Here is a 19,124-nt window from a genome sequence, read left to right on the forward strand (position 1 = left end):
ATGTAGTTTAATAATTATAGCTCGTTGATTTATTTGTTGATGGAGGAACCAAAAGCACACTATTTTATTACTAAGAGGTAAACGTGTTTTAGTTGGATAACAGAACAAAGTAAACAATCTTATATTATTAGATGGTTAAATGCTTCGTTGGATTTTAGAACAATCAAAATTGTCAAAGTTAGTGTTGGGTCATAGATTTCCAAATTTGTTTTCAAAAATTTGATTTGGGTGAAATTTGGTTTGAAGATGAAAATTTGTTTGGACATCGGTTTTCAAAACATATTTTACTTTTTTCTTTAAAAAAAACATGATACATGATTTATACCCACAAGTTCTAAAAACTATCACAAATACCCAATAATACCTTCATCAATAACATTCATTATATTATTACAAACCATAGTCTTGAACATAAATAAACTTGGCACAAAATTATCATTTTTATAATGAACTACATAATACATTATCAGATAACCGAGAAGACGAAGCAACATTGTAACAAAATAATAAATGGTGGACTCTTTTATAAAATATAAAAGTTTGGGGTAATTTTTAAAAAATGTAATAGTAATATTTTGGCCAAAACCAGCTCAGCTGGTTTGGAATTTGGGTTTTGGGTTTTGGGAATTTTTCAAAATATGAATAAAATTTATGAACAAACATGTATTTACAAAAAAATTCAAAATAAATTTTGGCAAAATTTATGGCCAAACGGGTCCAGAAATCCACTCAATTATGAGTAACGTTTTTAAAAAAAAATAGATTTTAGTCCATTCTATCATGTTGATAGTTTATGACTTTATGTGTTCATTCTGAAATGCTTTGTTGTGACATCAGAATTAGCAAAGCTATTAACATTTCTTTCCTTGGCTCATTACCCCGTGTCCCTCCCTGATCAGGGGTTATTTGGATGAAGTGGCAATTCGGCCTTATCAAGGAATCCATTTCACTATTACAGCTGTTAAGTTCACAAAAGCTTAGTTAATAAAGGGATAAATCTGATCAAGTATTTGAATGTGCTCTATTCAATGATGCAACAACTCTCATACTTAGAACTATCGTGGTCGAGTTGCAAGCCTTCTCTAATCCTGAACCTGAAAGAAGAGGCAGTAGCAGTAATTTATGCTTTCTTGGGCAGGAAATACCAAAGTCTCATAGCCAAAGACATTTAACCTTGTATATACATTCTTGTTACCAATCTAAGCAAGGATACACATCAAAGATTTGAAATAATTGTACAAGCTTAAGTTTAAAATGGACAATATTACTGAAGGATGGAATTGTTGCAACTTCTCATTTATCGAGATAATCAAAAGAGACCTGACGTTGGACACTACTTGATTGGGAAAAGGTACAAATCTATCGTCTCCTTTCGAATATTGTTTATATTTAACCTTTTTTATACTATTCGGTCATATTTACTCCTATCGTCATACTCTTCGGTCAAATTTATCCCTACCATCAGCAAACTTTTAAAAATTATCCCTCAGTCCGTTAGATAACCTAGAATCTCCCAAACCCCTTTGTTTAAGTCACTTATTCTTCTTCTTGATGCACTATTTTCAGAAATTACTATTTACGTGAATGCTAAGGATACTAAACTCTACAAATTGTTCATGAATATTTTTAATTACCATTGCACCCACTTCTCTTCTTGTGATAATGGGTATGAAATTGGTTTAAAATTTTAATAAATTTTTAGCCATATACATACAGCAGAATTCAGTGGATATGTTTGTTGTGTATTATATGCGGCTGCTTATCATGTATATACATCTATATACAAATATATTTTGTAATTGTCTGGTTCGTATAGAGTTTGGTCGACTAAATTAAGAGTGCACAGTGCATAGGCATTTGACTAAAGCAAACTTGAATTCGACAATGCAAAGTCTCCAAGGAACTTCAACTTCTATCACTAATATTTGCAAAGTCTCCGTATGTTTGGTGCAACAAATTCATTAAAACCGGGGTGTTGAAAATACTTTTAGAATTTAGACAAGCTACCAAATTTAGATTCTTTAATTTATTATTTTTTTTAACCGCTCTTTTATTTTAATATCTCTCTCTCTCTTTCTTTTAATTTTTTTTTCAATTAGGAAAGCAGGTAAATACCAACTATTTTACGACTGTTATTAAATATTTTACATACAACAAAGATAATATCAGAGTGTTATTTCTTCTTCGGATAGATTAAGTGCTCTACCACGGGAAAAAGTATATCTTCTTTATTTAGTTAGTGGTAAGGTCCGAGTGAATAAGAAAAATACAGTGTCATGGAACAACTTTTCGGTAGTTGTATTGTTTATAATGTCTCAATTCACCAAGATCAAGTCAATCACATTAGTCTTTACACTACACCAAGCAGTGTAACTTGTAGTGTAGCATGACAAAATATTGAAATTGTATCTTATTATAGTAGATCTAGAAGACTAGAACCATACCTGCAAAGAATAATATTGAAATCAATTAAGTATTACAAAATCACTTATACTCTTAACAAAATGCAAGATCTCATACCTGCAATACTTATGCAAGGCACAATACCCTTGGTCATAACTTGAGATTGTGCATTTGATACGGTTTACTTTGAGGAACATTTAGGTATAATTTAGTACCCTTATTATTTACATCAACAGTAATTTTTGAAAACAGTAGATTAAGAAGAATAATAAGTGACTTAAATAAAAGAGAATTGGGAGATTCTCGGTTACCTAACGGATTGAGGGGTAATTTTTAAAAGTTTGCTGATAATAGAGTTAAATTTGACCGGATAATATAATGATAGGGATAAATTTAACCGAGTAATATAATAAAGATTAAATATAGACAATATTCGAAAATAGAGAGGTAAATTTGATTCTTTTCCCTAGTTGATTCCATATAGAATCTTCAGACGACAATAGAATGTATACCTTTTCTCATAACTAAATCGGGTAATATTAAACTATATGTGTAAAAATTAATCCTGTCCAACTTTAATGAACCAATAGTCATATATCTCTCAACTCCTCTTTCATTGGCAGGATTACCGCCAAGAAAATTCAAAAAAGGAAAAATTTAAAAGGTGGTAGCTAGTGAGAATAGAACTAATGATCTTATAGATGTTTTGAACCCCTTGACCATTAATCTATGCTTTTGGGCTATGTTAAGGGGATTCAAAAATAATATATAGAGGTAAAAAAATAGATTTTGCCTTACATATACAATGTAATATTTCGACGAAGGGGGTTCGGGTGAACACCCTTCCGTCCCCCTAAATCCACCCCTGGCCTTATTCATTGAATATTTGTAAATTATTAACTTATAATTCAGTAACTTAAATGAATTAGAATCTCGAATCCGTAAAATTAAAATTTTGGCCCGCCCCTACCTTGCAAATAATATTTTAGAGATGTTATTTAATTGTTTGTTCCCTGACGTGGGAATAATGGTAATTTGGAGGCCATGGGGTTAAATCATATGCTCATTGTATTTTGTTCTACTTCAGTATTCTTCTTGGGGTTTTTTTTTTTTGGTCGCTCGATTGATATGTCATAGATTAGTCTATGCATCTTCTGATGTGCTAATTCATGTATTTGTGAAGACTGGCAATGCTGTAGAGGTCTTTTGACCTCTTAATTCAATAAGTAACAAATCTTTTTCTGGTCTACCAGTTATTAGAAAATTCAAATTTTGGTTATGTCGATATCTAATAATAAGCTCATTTGACCATCACAGAGAGTGCACCTTTTTTGTCATTATTGTCAAAAACAATTTGTTGGTAATTAGGGATTTTATATATAAGAAAAAGAAGTATTTATAACCAGTTCTAAAAATCCCTCAAGGTAGGCAAAAATGCGCCACTCTATAATCTACCCTACTACAAAACTTCAAAATCTATAATAGTCATAACTACTACATTCATAACTAGCAGAAACTAAGGATAGTAATTCATTCTTCTCAATTGGCTTGCTATTTTCCTACTACCAACATGTATGTCTTGAACAATCTGTCTCACTGGAGTAGAATCTTTTCTCCTTATATCCTGAAATATCAGTTCGTTCCTTTCTTGCCAGACATAGTATGCATATCCAACCAAACTCATTCTATAGATTTCTGCCTTGGCATTTTTACCATTCATAAATTGGACTGCACATGCTTGCTCATCCACTCACCCCATTGCTTGTCTGTCACGACCCAAAACTCAACCTATCGTGATGGCGCATATCATGGTACTAGGCAAGCCGACTATTTAGACATTTCCAACACTTTCAAATTTAAGATATGCTAAAATAGGTTTTAGTAAATAAAAGTCTCATAAAACTGATAAGACCATCGCAACTCAATACATAAGTTTCCCAACACTGGGGTATCACTGAGTGCATGAGCATCTATACAAATACAGAGTCAAAATCACTGTCTAAGAAACTGAATAAATAATAACTGAGGGATAGGGGAAGAGAGTCAAGGTCTGCGGACGCCAGAGCAGATACCTCGAAAATCTCTGAAAGACTGAACAACTCTGAGAATCAACAACCACCGTGCCCGGAGACACCTGGATCTGCACATAAAGTGCAGGGTGTAGCCTGAGTACAACCAACTCCAGTAAGTAACAAGTCTAACTATTGGGCTGAAAGCAGTGAGGCTCCACAAGTACAATTCAATTACAAAATTTCGGTACAAAAATGTAGGCATGCTTCCGAGTTTAACAATTAAGGCCCAAACAGGTAAAATATGTCAAGTTCAATTGAAATAAGAAATGATGCATCTCGATATCTATGGGACATATATATATATATATATATATATATATATATATATATATATATATATATATATATATATATATATATATATATATATGCCAAGTGTAGTACAAAACAATGATAAAATCATATGCATACTCTTTGAGTATCAATCGCTCAGTCCTCCTATTCACTCCATTCTCACAGTCACTCAATCCTTCCAATCACTCGGCACTCGCACTCAGTAGGTACCTGCGCTTACTGTGGGTGTGCAGACTCCGGAGGGGCAATTCCAGCCTAAGCGCTATAATAAGCCAATCATGAAATGAATCAAATAAACATGCTGCGGCGCGCAACCCGATCCCATAGATATCCTCTCAATCGGCAATCTCTCCAATCTCTCGGGCTCACAAGAGTTATGACAAACAGCCCAAACAAAGATAGTATGATGTATCAATAAATGGCAACAGAGACTGAGATATGATATGCAAACAATAGCTACGACTGAGTATATAATTGCAGATTAAGCAAATAATTCAACATGTAATACGACCTCTGTGGGCTCAACAATACCAACATTTAGCCTAAGCATGACTTCTAATATGACTTGCAACTCAATTTCTCTATCACATGGAGCATATACAAATAACAACAAGATTATTCAACTATACAGTTCCACAGAATCAAGCAAGTCACAATTTTTACGGTGCACGCCCACACACCCGTCACCTAGCATGTGCGTCACCTAGCATGTGCGTCACCTCAACACTAATCACATATATAAAATCCGGGGTTTCATACCCTCAAGATCAAGTTTAGAAGTGTTACTTGCCTCAAGCCGTGCAATTCCCTACTCCAATAAGCCCTTGCCTCGTGAATCGACCTCTGAATGTCTCGAATCTCAAAAAACCCCTCGAAATCCCTCACAAAAATCGCCTTAGCCCTGTCACACCTCATTTTTCCCGCAGGGATAGGGGAGTTTTTTCAATTTAAGTGACATTAATCGAATTGGGATTATTTATTTATTTATTAGAGTCTCCACTTGGAATAATTTATGGTGTCCCAAGTCACCGATTTATTTTAGAATCCCAAATCGAGGAAAATTAACACTTATTTATGGTCTGCGAACACAGAAGACCGGGTAAGGAATTCTGTTAACCCGAGAGAAGGTGTGAGGCACTCCCGAGTTCCGTGGTTTTAGCACGGTCGCTCAACTATTAATAATTGGCCTAGTTATTTAATTTAATACATATTTTAAACCTATATGTGCATTTTTATTCCTTTTACCGCTTTTATTACATTACTGCATTTTAAACTTTTATGGAATTAATATTAGACGAGTTACGTTGTCGTACACTCGTTTATACACATCGCAAATCGCGTCACGTGAAATGCACCGGCAATCTACAATGCGTTTAATTTTATTTATTATTGTTTGAAGTTGTGGTCGAGTCACGTGAAACGCACACTCGAATTGGAGATTACGTATCGTGACCATGCCACGGGAACCGTACCCACAGTCACGATGATTTATTATTAATCGCGCCTAAAGCTAGCTACGATGTTCGAATATTATTCGATTACTAATTTTGAGATTATTGTAAGGTCATGAGGTATGTAATTATTTGTGGAAGAATTGAATTTATTATTTATAGAAAAATGGGCTAGTTTAGAGAAAGATGTGCCAACTATGTTATTTATTACTTTGGGCCTGATGAGACTAAATCTTTTGGCCCAAATTTTTTTCTTCTCCAACAGCCCCAAAACCAATTTTTTTAGAAACAAATCGTGGCCCAAGCAAATTATCCAACCCATTATCCCATATTCTGTACATTTCTTAAACAAAACTAATGACACCTCAATCTCACGAACAAAATTAGTAAACAAGCCAAATTACAGTGATTCAATAGACCCTTTATCCGGTTAAATCAACTCAAAACAAAACTTTGCAACTCTAAAATTAACATCATGGTCCAATAAACATATGAACAAGGAAACAATCAGATTCAAATGATCCAAATATAAATAGAGTGAACTACTATTTCATGCTACCCAATAATCACACCAATAGACAAGAAGGTAAATGGACAATTATAATCAGTGAAGAAAGGAAAATAATAGACCTTTGATATAAATTAACAGAGATGAAATTACAAGAGCGCTAAACAATTCGACGAGTGTTGACTGGAGCTTTCACCGGCCACGAAACCTCGAACAACAAATCGCGACTTGCAAGACCGGTGATTTAGTGGCTTGTTTTTGTTGGGTTTTAAGGCTATGTTTTTTTGGGGGGGGGGGGGTGATTTTGCTGGATTTTTCGAAAAAAAGACGAAGAAAGAATGACACGAGTAGAAATTTCCTTATCCTAGAAGAAAAAAATAAATTTCTCTCAATTCCTTCCTCCCTATTTTTTCTCTCTCCTCTTTTTCATCACATTCTCTTCTATTTATAGAAAACAATTTCGGAATTTTCAGGATTTTTATTTTTTATTATTTATTTTTTATTTTTATTTTTAATTAAAAAGAATTTCCACTTCCCATTTTTCTTATTCTTTAAAAAAAATAATTCCCCTCTTTCCTTTACATTTATTTTTTAATTTCTCACTTTATTTACTATTAATATATTTAAAATCCACTTTTCTACTTTTCTTTTTTATTTTCCACTTATTTTACTTTTCTTTTTTTATTTTCCACTTACTTTTACTTTTTAAAAAAAACAAAAATCAGATACCCTTACTTTTATTTTTTAATTACAACTTTATTTTACTTTTTATTTTTTAAATTTTCTCATTCTTTTACTTTTATTTTTTTAATTTTCCGCTTTCTTTTACTTTTTTTATTAAACAGTTTCTACTTACTTTTACTTTTACTTTTTAGTTTTATAGTTCTACTTTTCCTATTTTTTAATTCCCATCCGAAATTTGTTTTAAAAAACAAAAAATAATAATTAATTTTTATTTATTTTCGGGTTTTAATTTATTTTATTTAAAAATAAAGATAAAAATAATAATAAAAGTAATACTAATAGTAGTAATTGACCTTTTAAATTATTATTATTATTTCTCTCTCTCTCTCTCTCTCTCTATATATATATATATATATATATATATATATATATATATATATAAGTGTAACAAAGCTAAAAAATATATATTAAATTCTGAAAATATTTACATAGTAGAAGGTGATAAAAATTCAAATATAGTCAAAAATTAGGTGCTCACAGCTGCTCCTCTTTGTTTGGAAACATGAAGAGTTTTCAGGCAAAGACTAGGTGAGCCACGTGACTAATTTTTATCAAACCATTATTCAAAAGGAAAAGAAATAAATGATAGGGTGTAACCGAGTCCTGATTTTGGACAACCTACATATCCTGGGTTATAGGGGAATCAGGTCGCGTGTAGTTCAAGGAGAATAGTGGAATGATGAGTTGAGGAGTTGAGTGAGGTTCCGTCGAGGCTCCGGTCCGCGGTCATGCTATTATATCAAAATAAAAAAGAAACTAAACAAGCCTATCAATTATGAGTTACAAGATTCCTATCTATGAGTCTTCAGAAACTTGATCTTGAGTCTTGACTGGTTCTTCATGCAGACTCTGATCTAAACCTTGATGCTCACTAGCTGTAGGTTCTAGTTCATTGTTCTATAACTTCTTCTAATCAAAACGGGACTCCAATGCTCGTGGCTTCAGTCATGTCTTAGCATTCCACATCTTTTCAATTGCTTTTGCATTTTGGATTCACTTTTTTTTTCTTTTATTCTGAATTGAGACTTCTTCTTTTGGTCATCTCAAACCCTGTGCCTCGAGATAAAACCTACTCAGACACTAAAACAAATAATCGAACGAAATTTTTCTGCCCCAGTTTTCACTAGGAAAATTTCGTGAGTTATTGTAACAAAATTCTAAACTACTTCTTTATTGAAAGCAATAAAAGGTCGGGAGTGGTGTACCCTGAAAATGTAATTTTTTTTTGGATTGTGTTCTTTTATTGTCAAAAGGATGTCTCAACTAAGGATTGGTGTACCTTATGTTGGGAAAATGTGGCCAGGGAATGGATATATTGGCAAAGATATCGGGGAATGGTGTACCCTGCATTTAAGATCAAATCAACTAGGGAGTGGAGACCCTATGTTGGAAAAAGCGACTAGGTAGTGGAGACCCTATGTCGAAAATAAAATCAACTAGGGAGTGAAGACCCTATGTTGGAAAAGACGACTAGGGAGTGGAGACCCTATGTCTCCAATAACATCAACTAGGGAGTAGAGATCCTATGTCTAAAAATATCAACTAGGGAGTGGAGACCCTATGTTGGAAAATAAACTAGGGAGTGGAGACCCTATGTCTAAAAATTATCAACTAGGGAGTGGAGACCCTATGTTGGAAAATCATCAACTAGGGAGTGGAGACCCTATGTTTGAAAAGAGACTAGGGAGTGGAGACCCTATGTCTAAAATATCATCAACTAGGTAGTGGATACCCTATGTTGGAAAATCATCAACTAGGGAGTGGAGACCCTATGTTGGAAAAGAGACTAGGGAGTGGAGACCCTATGTCAAAAATATCAATCAACTAGGGAATGGATACCCTATGTTAGAAAATCGACTAGGGAGTGGAGTGTCTAAAAAAAAAATTAACTAGGGAGTGGAGACCCTATGTTGAAAAAGGCAACTAGGGAGTGGAGACCCTATGCTGGAAAAATAAAATCAACTAGGGAGTGGAGACCCTATGTTGGAAAAGCGACTAGGGAGTGGAGACCCTATGTCTAAAAATCATCAACTAGGGAGTGGAGACCCTATGTTGGAAAAGGATCAACTAGGGAGTGGAGACCCTATGTTGGAAAAGAGACTAGGGAGTGGAGACCCTATGTCTAAAATATCGATCAACTTGGGAGTGGATACCCTATGTTGGAAAAGCCACTAGAGAGTGGAGACCCTATGTCTAAAATAAAATCAACTAGGGAGTGGTGACCTTATGTTGGAAAAGGCGACTAGGGAGTGGAGACCCTATGTCTAAAAATAAAATCAACTAGGGAGTGGAGACCCTATGTTGGAAAAGCGACTAGGGAGTGGAGAACCTATGTCTAAAAATCATCAACTAGGGAGTGGAGACCCTATATTGGAAAAGCGACTAGGGAGTGAAGACTCTATGTCTAAAAATCATCAACTAGGGAGTGAAGACCCTATGTTTAAAATATCAATCAACTAGGGAGTGGATACCCTATGTTGGAAAAGAGACTAGAGAGTGGAGACCCTATGTCTAAAATAAAATCAACTAGGGAGTGAAGACCCTATGTTGGAAAAGGCGACTAGGGAGTGGATACCCTATGTCTAAAAATAAAATCAACTAGGGAGTGGAGACCCTATGTTGGAAAAGCGACTAGGGAGTGGAGACCCTATGTGTAAAAATCATCAACTAGGGAGTGGAGACCCTATGTTGGAAAAACGACTATGGAGTGGAGACCCTATGTCCAAAATAACTTCAACTATGGAGTGGGGACTCTATGTTGGAAAAACGAATAGGGAGTGAAGGTCCTATGTCTAAAAACATCAACTAGGGAGTGGAGACCCTATGTTGGAAAAGCAGACTAGGGAGTGGAGACCCTATGTCTAAAAACATCAACTAAGGAGTGGAGACCCTATGTTGGAAAAGAGACTAGGGAGTGGAGACCCTATGTCTAAAATTAAAATCAACCAGGGAGTGGAGACCTTATGTTGGAAAAGGCGACTAGGGAGTGGAGACCCTATGTCTAAAAATAAAATCAACTAGGGAGTGGAGACCCTATGTTGGAAAAGCGAATAGGGAGTGGAGACCCTATGTCTATAAATCATCAACTAGGGAGTGGAGACCCTATGTGTGAAAAATATCAACTAGGAAGTGGAGACCCTATATTGGAATAGCAGACTAGGAAGTGGAGACCCTATGTCTAAAAACATCAACTAGGGAGTGGAGACCCTACGTTGGAAAAGCGAATAGGGAGTGGAGACCCTATGTCTAAAAATCATCAACTAGGGAGTGGAGACCCTATGCTGGAAAAGCATCAACTAGGGAGTGGAGACCCTATATTGGAATAGCATACTAGGGAGTGGAGACCCTATGTCTAAAAACATCAACTAGGGAGTCGAGACCCTATGTTGGAAAAGCGAATAGGGAGTGGAGACCCTATGTCTAAAAATTATCAACTACGGAGTGGAGACCCTATGCTGGAAAAGCATCTAGGGAGTGGGAGACCCTATGTCTAAAATAAAATCAACTAGGGAGTGGAGACCCTATGTTGGAAATGCGACTAGGGAGTGGAGACCCTATGTTGGAAATGCGACTAGGGAGTGGAGACCCTATGTCTAAAAATCATCAGCTAGGGAGTGGAGACCATATGTTGGAAAACGCAGCTAGGGATTGGAGACCCTATACTACCATGATTTGTTTTTTCTTTTGTTCTTTTTAATTTCATATATTATTTTAAGATAATGAGTAAAATGCGGGAAAGAGTTTGGAGAAGACTTCCCTTTTGCAGTAGTTGCTGCAAAACTGTTTCTAGCCTTTGCGTAATTTCATTTTGGTTGCACCTACTTCTTGCAAGTTTGCTTTTGGATTGCACCTGTTTCCCTATTTTTTTTTCAAACAAAGAATAATTTGTTAGTTTGAAACGGTGGTTGGTTTTGTGGCCTTGATTGTTTCAGTCACTTGGTCTTGGTCCTTTCAGTTGCAACTGGTTGTTTCCTGAATATCTATTGCATTTCTAACCTCGGAGAACCTCTGGCTTTTCCAGACTTTGCCATGATGGTTAGTCACGTGGGACTTAGCCTTTTCAACTTTTATTTTTCCCTTGTGGGCATTTGACTTTGAATTTCCTCTTTCAACAGTTTTTGATTTCAAAACATCGACCAACATGGCCAGTTGGAGTCAACTTGATGCCCTTGCCGAGATTGGGTGCCTTTTCTTTTGCATATTGGCTTGTATCAAGTGAGAACCCTGTAAATCAGTCCTGCCTTCCATTCTTTGTCTTAGTTTCAGAACAGAGTTAAACTGAAAAGGATTCAAAGAAAAGCAAACAATGGAATGGACAAATGAATTTAGACAAGAGGTATCCCTTTCGGGGAAACGAAAGAAGGACTTATCTGGAGTGTATACAGACTTCAATGAGCATGACATGCCTCTTGGACTAGATGCCTGATCTGTGTAAATCGTTCAACTCTCAAAAATTCATCACAACTCTTGCTTTGAGACTGAGAAACTTTGCCCAGGACTGTGTCGATGCCAGTGACTGTGAGGATCCTCTTTTCGATCAGTGGCACCCTTTGTGGGTTTTCACCAACTGACCTATCTAATTTCTCTTCTCACCATCGCCTTATAGTGCTCTTTGTGAGTTTTCACTAACAAGTCTCTCTCATTTTCGAATTTCTCTACTTACCATCGCCTTATGGTGCCCGTGAGGTTTTCACCAATAAGACTCTCTCATTTTATTTCTCTCATTTTGTTGTATCGATCCGAGTAACTGTATCTTCCCATTTTGAATCTCTTTGCCAATTGATCGGAAGGACTTGAAAAAGATTTGGGTAAAAAGTATTTGGATTGAATTACAACTTTGGAACCTTTCAGACAAAACCATCGCCAAACCATTATAACATCTACCCCAGTTTCACTTTTGAGGAAATTTGGGTTTTTGTTTTGGTGTGACTGAACCCTAGAGAGAGGCTACCTGCGTATCCTTTCGGAATCAAGTCAAACGTAGTTCAAGGAACTTTTTTTTTCTCCTTTTCCGTAGTAACTTCCAGGTTCCAAAGAGGGTGATCAAAGAAACAAAAAAGGGTCAAACATAATACCTCTTGACCGCATCTGCATTGACAGCTGTTTCGGGGTCATTTCCTTCAATGTCTCCCAAGTACAATGCTCCTTTCGGCAACAGTTTTCCTATAATGTACGGACCTTTCCAATTTGGAGCAAATTTTCCTTTTGCTTCCTCATGATGCAGGAGAATACGTCTCAGAACGAGTTGCCCCACTTCGAATTTCCTGGGTCGCACTTTCTTGTTGTAGGCACTGGCCATTCTTTGTTGGTACAACTGCCCGTGGCAAACTGCGACCATTCGCTTTTCATCAATCATAGTTAATTTTTCCAATCGGGCCTTGATCCATTCATCATCCTCGATCTCGGCATCAACAATGATTCGAAGAGAGGGAATTTCAACTTCTGCAGGTATTACGGCTTCAGCGCCATAAACCAATAAGTAAGGCGTAGCCCCAACTGATGTGCGCACGGTTGTGCGATATCCCAATAATGCGAAAAGCAGCTTTTCATGCCACTTTCTAGAACTTTGAATCATTTTTTTGAGGATCTTCTTGATATTCTTGTTTGCAGCTTCAACAACGCCATTAGCTTTGGGCCGATAAGGGGTAGAATTACGATGCGTAATCTTAAATTGTTCGCATACCTCCCTCATCAAGTGGCTGTTGAGATTTGCAGCATTGTCTGTAATGATAGTTTTAGGAATACCAAAACGACAAATAATGTTGGAATGCACGAAGTCCACCACCGTTTTCTTGGTGATGGCTTTGAAAGTGACTGCTTCAACCCACTTTGTGAAATAATCAATGGCAACCAAGATGAATCTATGCCCATTTGAAGCTTTTGGCTCGATTGGCCAAATGATATCCATACCCCAGGCAACGAACGGCCAAGGTGCTGACATAGGATATAACTCTGAAGGTGGTGCATGAATACGATCACCATGTATCTGACACTGATGACACTTCCGGACAAAACTGAAGCAATCCTTTTCCATGGTTATAGAGTAATAACCTGCCCGAAGGATTTTCTTTTCAAGGACATATCCGTTCATGTGAGGTCCACATAATCCCGAATGTACTTCGTTCATGATCTTTTCAGCTTCTAGGGCATCTACACACCTCAAGAGATTCAGATCTGGAGTTCTTTTGTACAAGATTTCTCTGCTCAAGAAGAAACTGCTGGCAAGCCTTCAATGGTTTTCTTTTGGTCTCCACTAGCCTGTTCGGGATATTTCTTTATTTTCATAAACCTTTTGATATCATGATAACATGGATGAACATATGGTTCTATTTCAATTGTATTACAATAACCATGCCTCTCTTGAATTTGGATTTCCATCGGGTCAATATGGACATTGCCCGGATACAGCAACATTGAGGCCAAAGTAGCTAATGCATCAACTAACTCGTTGTTGAATCGAGGAACATACCTGAACTCGATGAACTTAAATCGTTTGCTAAGATCTTCCACATGTTTCCTATATGGGATAAGCTTGATATCTCGAGTTTCCCATTCACCTTGGGCTTGCCGAATGATCAAATCTGAATCTCCCATGATTAACAATTCTTCCACATCCAGATCAACTGCCATATTCATGCCTATAATGCAGGCTTCATACTCAGCGGTGTTGTTGGTACTGAAGAACCGAAGCTGGGCTATGGACGGATAGTGCTGACCGGTGGGCGAAACCAAAATTTCCCCAATCCTGACACCTTTTGCATTTACAACTCCATCAAAGAACATTTTCCAAGCATTGGTGTCTTCTGGAATTACTTCAACTGAATTTACTTCCTTGTCTGGAAAGTAAGTACTTAGGGGTTGGTATTCATCATCAACCGGGTTCTCAGCTAGATGATCCACCAAGGCTTGAGCTTTCATCGCTGTACGGGTGACATAGACAATGTCGAACTCAGTGAGCAGGATTTGCCATTTTTCTAACCTTCCCGTAGGCATTGGTTTCTGGAATATGTACTTCAGAGGATCCATTCTAGTTATGAGATATGTGGTGTAGGCCAAAAGATAATGTCTGAGCTTCTGGGCTACCCAAGTTAGGGCGCAACAAGTTCTTTCCAACAAAGTATACTTGGCTTCATAAATGGTAAACTTCTTGCTCAAGTAGTATATGGCCTTCTCTCTCTTCGCGGTCACATCATGTTGCCCCAGGACACAACCAAAGGAATTTTCCAAGTCTGTCAGATACAAGAACAAAGGTCTTCCTGGCTCGGGTGGAACCAACATTGGCGGATTTGACAGATATTCTTTGATCTTATCAAAAGCCTCTTGACATTCATCTGTCCATTTGATCGCTGCATCTTTTTCAGCAACTTAAATATGGGCTCACGCGTGGTAGTAAGCTGAGCAATGAACCTGCTGATGCAATTCAATCTCCCTTGTAGACTCATGACCTCTTTCTTGGTTCTCGGAGGTGGCTAATCCCGTATAGACTTTATCTTTGTCGGATCTAACTCAATACCCCTCCGGCTGACTATAAACCCCAGAAGTTTTCCAGATGGAACTCCGAATGCACATTTGGATGGATTTAATTTCAAATCATACCTGCGCAGACGCTCAAAGAACTTTCTCAGATCTCGCACATGGCCTTCTTGTGTTCTGGATTTAATGATCACATCATCCACATACACCTCAATTTCCCGATGCATCATGTCATGGAAGATGGCAGTCATGGCTCTCATGTAAGTTGCCCCGGCATTTTTCAAACCGAATGGCATGACTCTGTAACAATAAGTGCCCCACGACGTGGTGAAAGCCATCTTTTCTGCGTCGTCCTCATCCATCAGAACCTGGTGATACCCAGCATAACAATCCATGAAAGACTGTGTCTCATGTTTGGAACAGTTATCAACAAGAATATGAATGTTTGGCAGTGGAAAGTTGTCATTGGGACTTGCTTTGTTCAAATCCCGATAATCAACACACACTCGGGTTTTCCCATCTTTCTTCGGCACTGAGACCACATTAGCTAACCACGTGGTGTATCAGACCACCCGAATCACACCAACTTTTAATTGTTTGGTGACTTCTTCTTTGATCTTATCACCGATTTCCGTTTTAAACTTTCTTTGCTTTTGTTGTACGAGTGGGTAATCGGGATAAGTTGGCAATTTATGTACTACCAAATCAACGCTCAAACCTGGCATATCATCATAGGACCATGCAAACACATCCTTGAATTCAAACAAAAGTTGTATTAATGCATCCCTAGTTCTTTCATCGGCGTGAATGCTTATCATGGTTTCTCGGACCTCTTTTGGACTGCCCAAATTAACTGGCTCGGTTTCAGTTAAGTTTGGCTTAGGCTTATTCTCAAATTGTTCCAATTCTCGATTTATTTCCCTAAAAGCCTCATCTTCATCATATTTTGGATCTTGATTCATTATTTCACAGTTAGACAACATTTTAGGATCTGGGCAAGAAGTCCGCAAGCATGTCATGTTATTTAAGTCCGCATTATTAGAACTAAAACGGAAAAGATAAGAAAAATAGCAAAATTAGAATAAAGAAAAAGGAAACATCCATTGATGAAGAAATATTGATTTTATTTCATTAAATTAAAGATAAGAGGGTTTACATCGAAATCAAAAGACAATAAAATAAAAATATTCGAGTTACACCCTGAAATAACTCGTAATGTAGAAAATATGGCAAGACTGGACTACCAGGATTCCCGCCTGACAGGGAATGGGGTAGCTTTCCAATTCTGAAGCTTGGCATTTGGCCCCATGTATAACACCTCAGCAGTGCTCGTTCCTTCCCCGGCTGGACCATGTGGGACTCATACAATATTCGTTTCATGGCTTCACAAATATCCTCAATCTCTTCAGCCGTGAAGGCCTCTTCTTCTTATTCTTCATTATATTTGGGATCAATAAATGACTTGGCAAGATGCGGAACGGGCTGAGGCAGGACCCACCTATTTTTCTTGCGCTCATCAGCCCATTTTCTATTGGCCTCTATAGCTCGAAAACCTATGCCGAAGAATTTCTCATTGGCGGTTCACGTAACGGGCTCTATGATGCCTTGTAGATATACCCCGAGCCCCTTTCCAGGCTTGTACCCATGTTTTAATCATTTTAGTGGTGACCATGACCAAGGCATTAGATAAGCAAGGTTGAGGAAACAGGGCCCTTTCTTCGCATTGATCAATGATCACAATTTCGAAGGCTTGGTAGACAATGTGCTCACTTCCTTCTCTAGCTTCGAGACATGGGACTGAAGGGTCCCTGTAAATGGACTGTTCATCCTCCCCGTAGACAACAATTTCTTGGTTTTCAAGTTCAAATTTGACCATTTGATGAAGAGTGTAGGGCACAGCTCCTGCAGCGTGAATCCATGGTCTTCCTAGGAGAAAATTATATGAAGTATCCATGTCCAGAACCTGGAAAGTTCTTCGAAATCTACAGGGCCAATGGTCAAAATCAAATCAATTTCCCCTATTGTGTCTCGTTTGACACCATCAAAAGTGCACACACAAACATTGTTTGGTCGGATTCTTTCTGTTCCAATTTTCATCCTCTGGAGTGTTGAGAGAGGGCAAATGTCAACCCCAGACCCACTATCTAGCATGACTCTCTTCATATAATAACCTTCGCATTTGACAGTCAAGTGAAGGGAGTTTTTGTGGGCGGCTCCCTCTTGGGGCAAATCATCACGGCTGAAGGAAATCCTATTAACTTCAAAGAATTGTCCAGTCATTCTTTCCAGTTGTTCAACTGAAGTTTCAATCGGGACATATGCCTCGTTCAATGTTTTCAGGAGTACTTTCTGATGTTCATTTGAGCTAATAAAAGAGATAAAAGTGAAACATGGGAAGGAGTCTTCCTGAGCTGGTCAATTATTGCATATTCCGAAGTTTTCATTTTTCGGAAAAACTCTTCTGCTTCCTCAGAACTCACAAGTTTCTTAGGCGGAAACCGTTTATCCTTGCTCAGTTTTAACATCTTTTGCTCTTCTGGGTTGTGGTTCTTCCTAGGTTGGTTCATTTCGTTCACCTCTCCCATAATCTCTTTCCACTTATAAGTAACCATTGTTTTGCTATAATTCCAGGGGACTGCAGTGGGGTCTCTCACAGGGCTCTGTGGTGCGCGACTAATAACCACAGGCTCATTCAGCCTTGGTGAAATTACCGGCCCCCGCGCCACATAAATCCCTTTTGGCACATACAACTTTGGCACATTTAGCATGACTTTCCTCTGCTCAAATCTTTTGGGAGTGTTCAACATGAGTTGTTCTTTCCTTGGGGCCCTAGCAACATAGAGAATTGCGTCCTTAGCAGGTGCTACCCCAATATTTGTTTCTGCAACTTGAGGAGTTAGAGTGATTTTCCTCTCATTTTTGGCTTGTTTCACCGCCGCTTTAGGTATTGCCTCTGAATCGACAATGGTGATGATAGCTTTCAAAGCTGGATAAAACTCTTTATCATCACAAATCATTCCAATGATTGGCCCATTGTTGTGAGTCGGTAATGGATTGTTAGTCACATTGGGGACTTCCTCGTCCCTCAGCACCACTTGTTTTTGTTCTATCAAATTCTTAACGGCTCTCTTAAGAGTCCAACATTCCTCTGTATCATGACCCTCTACACTGAATGATAGGCACACCTAGTACCGGGCCGGTATGATGGAGATTCCGGATTTTGCCGGTTTGGAGGCACAAGTTGTAATAGACCCATCTGGACTAATTTTGGAAATAGGCTAGAGTAGGACTCACCAATATGGGTGAAGTTGTTTTTCCTAGGATGCTCACGAGGGCATGTATTATGTTGGTAATTGTTTTGTGGGGGACGGGGGGTTATATGGAGCTTGGTAAGGATGATTATTTCTAGGAGGTGGAGCTCGGTTTTGGTTGTAGTGTTGTTGTGGCCGTGTATAAGGTGGGCATTCATCACCGCATAGGGAGGCGGTGCCACAGAATATGCTGCATCTTGATGGGGGTAGTAGTGTTGTGGGGTTCTGGAAGGCAGGTAAGAATGATCGCGGGATCGATGGGGGCCTCTCAAACCTGAAGTCATCATGGCTCCTTCTTCCCTCTTCTTTCGATTTGCTAAACCTCTCGAACCGTTCTGGATGGCTTGGGAGGTGGCTCTAAAAGTAGATTGACTTATGATTCGGCCAGTTTTCAAGCCATTTTCTACCATTTCATTGATTTTTATGGCCTCTGCAAAAGTTTTTCCCATTGCATACATCATGTTCTGAAAGTAATCGGCCTTTTGGGAATGTAAGAAAACATTGACCATTTCTGCCTCATCCATAGGCGGTTTCACTCTGGATGTTTGCTCACGCCACTTGATAGCATATTCACGGAAGCTTTCCGTGATTTTCTTCTTGAAATTGGTTAGAGAATTCCTATTTGGAGCTATATCAATATTGTATTGAAATTGCCTGACGAAATCTCGAGCCAAGTTATACCATATATGCTAATGGGAGATGTCCTGATCTATGTACCATTCTGACGCAATTCCCGTCAAGCTCTCCCCGAAATAGGCCATCAAAAGTTCTTCTTTTCCACCTGCCCCTCTCAGCTGATTGCAATATCTTTTCAAATGAGCGATCAGGTCTCCGTGCCCGTCGTACGTTTCAAATTTTGGCATTTTAA

This window comes from Nicotiana tomentosiformis, chromosome 5 (assembly GCF_000390325.3).
Source record: "Nicotiana tomentosiformis chromosome 5, ASM39032v3, whole genome shotgun sequence".
NCBI lineage: Eukaryota > Viridiplantae > Streptophyta > Magnoliopsida > Solanales > Solanaceae > Nicotiana > Nicotiana tomentosiformis.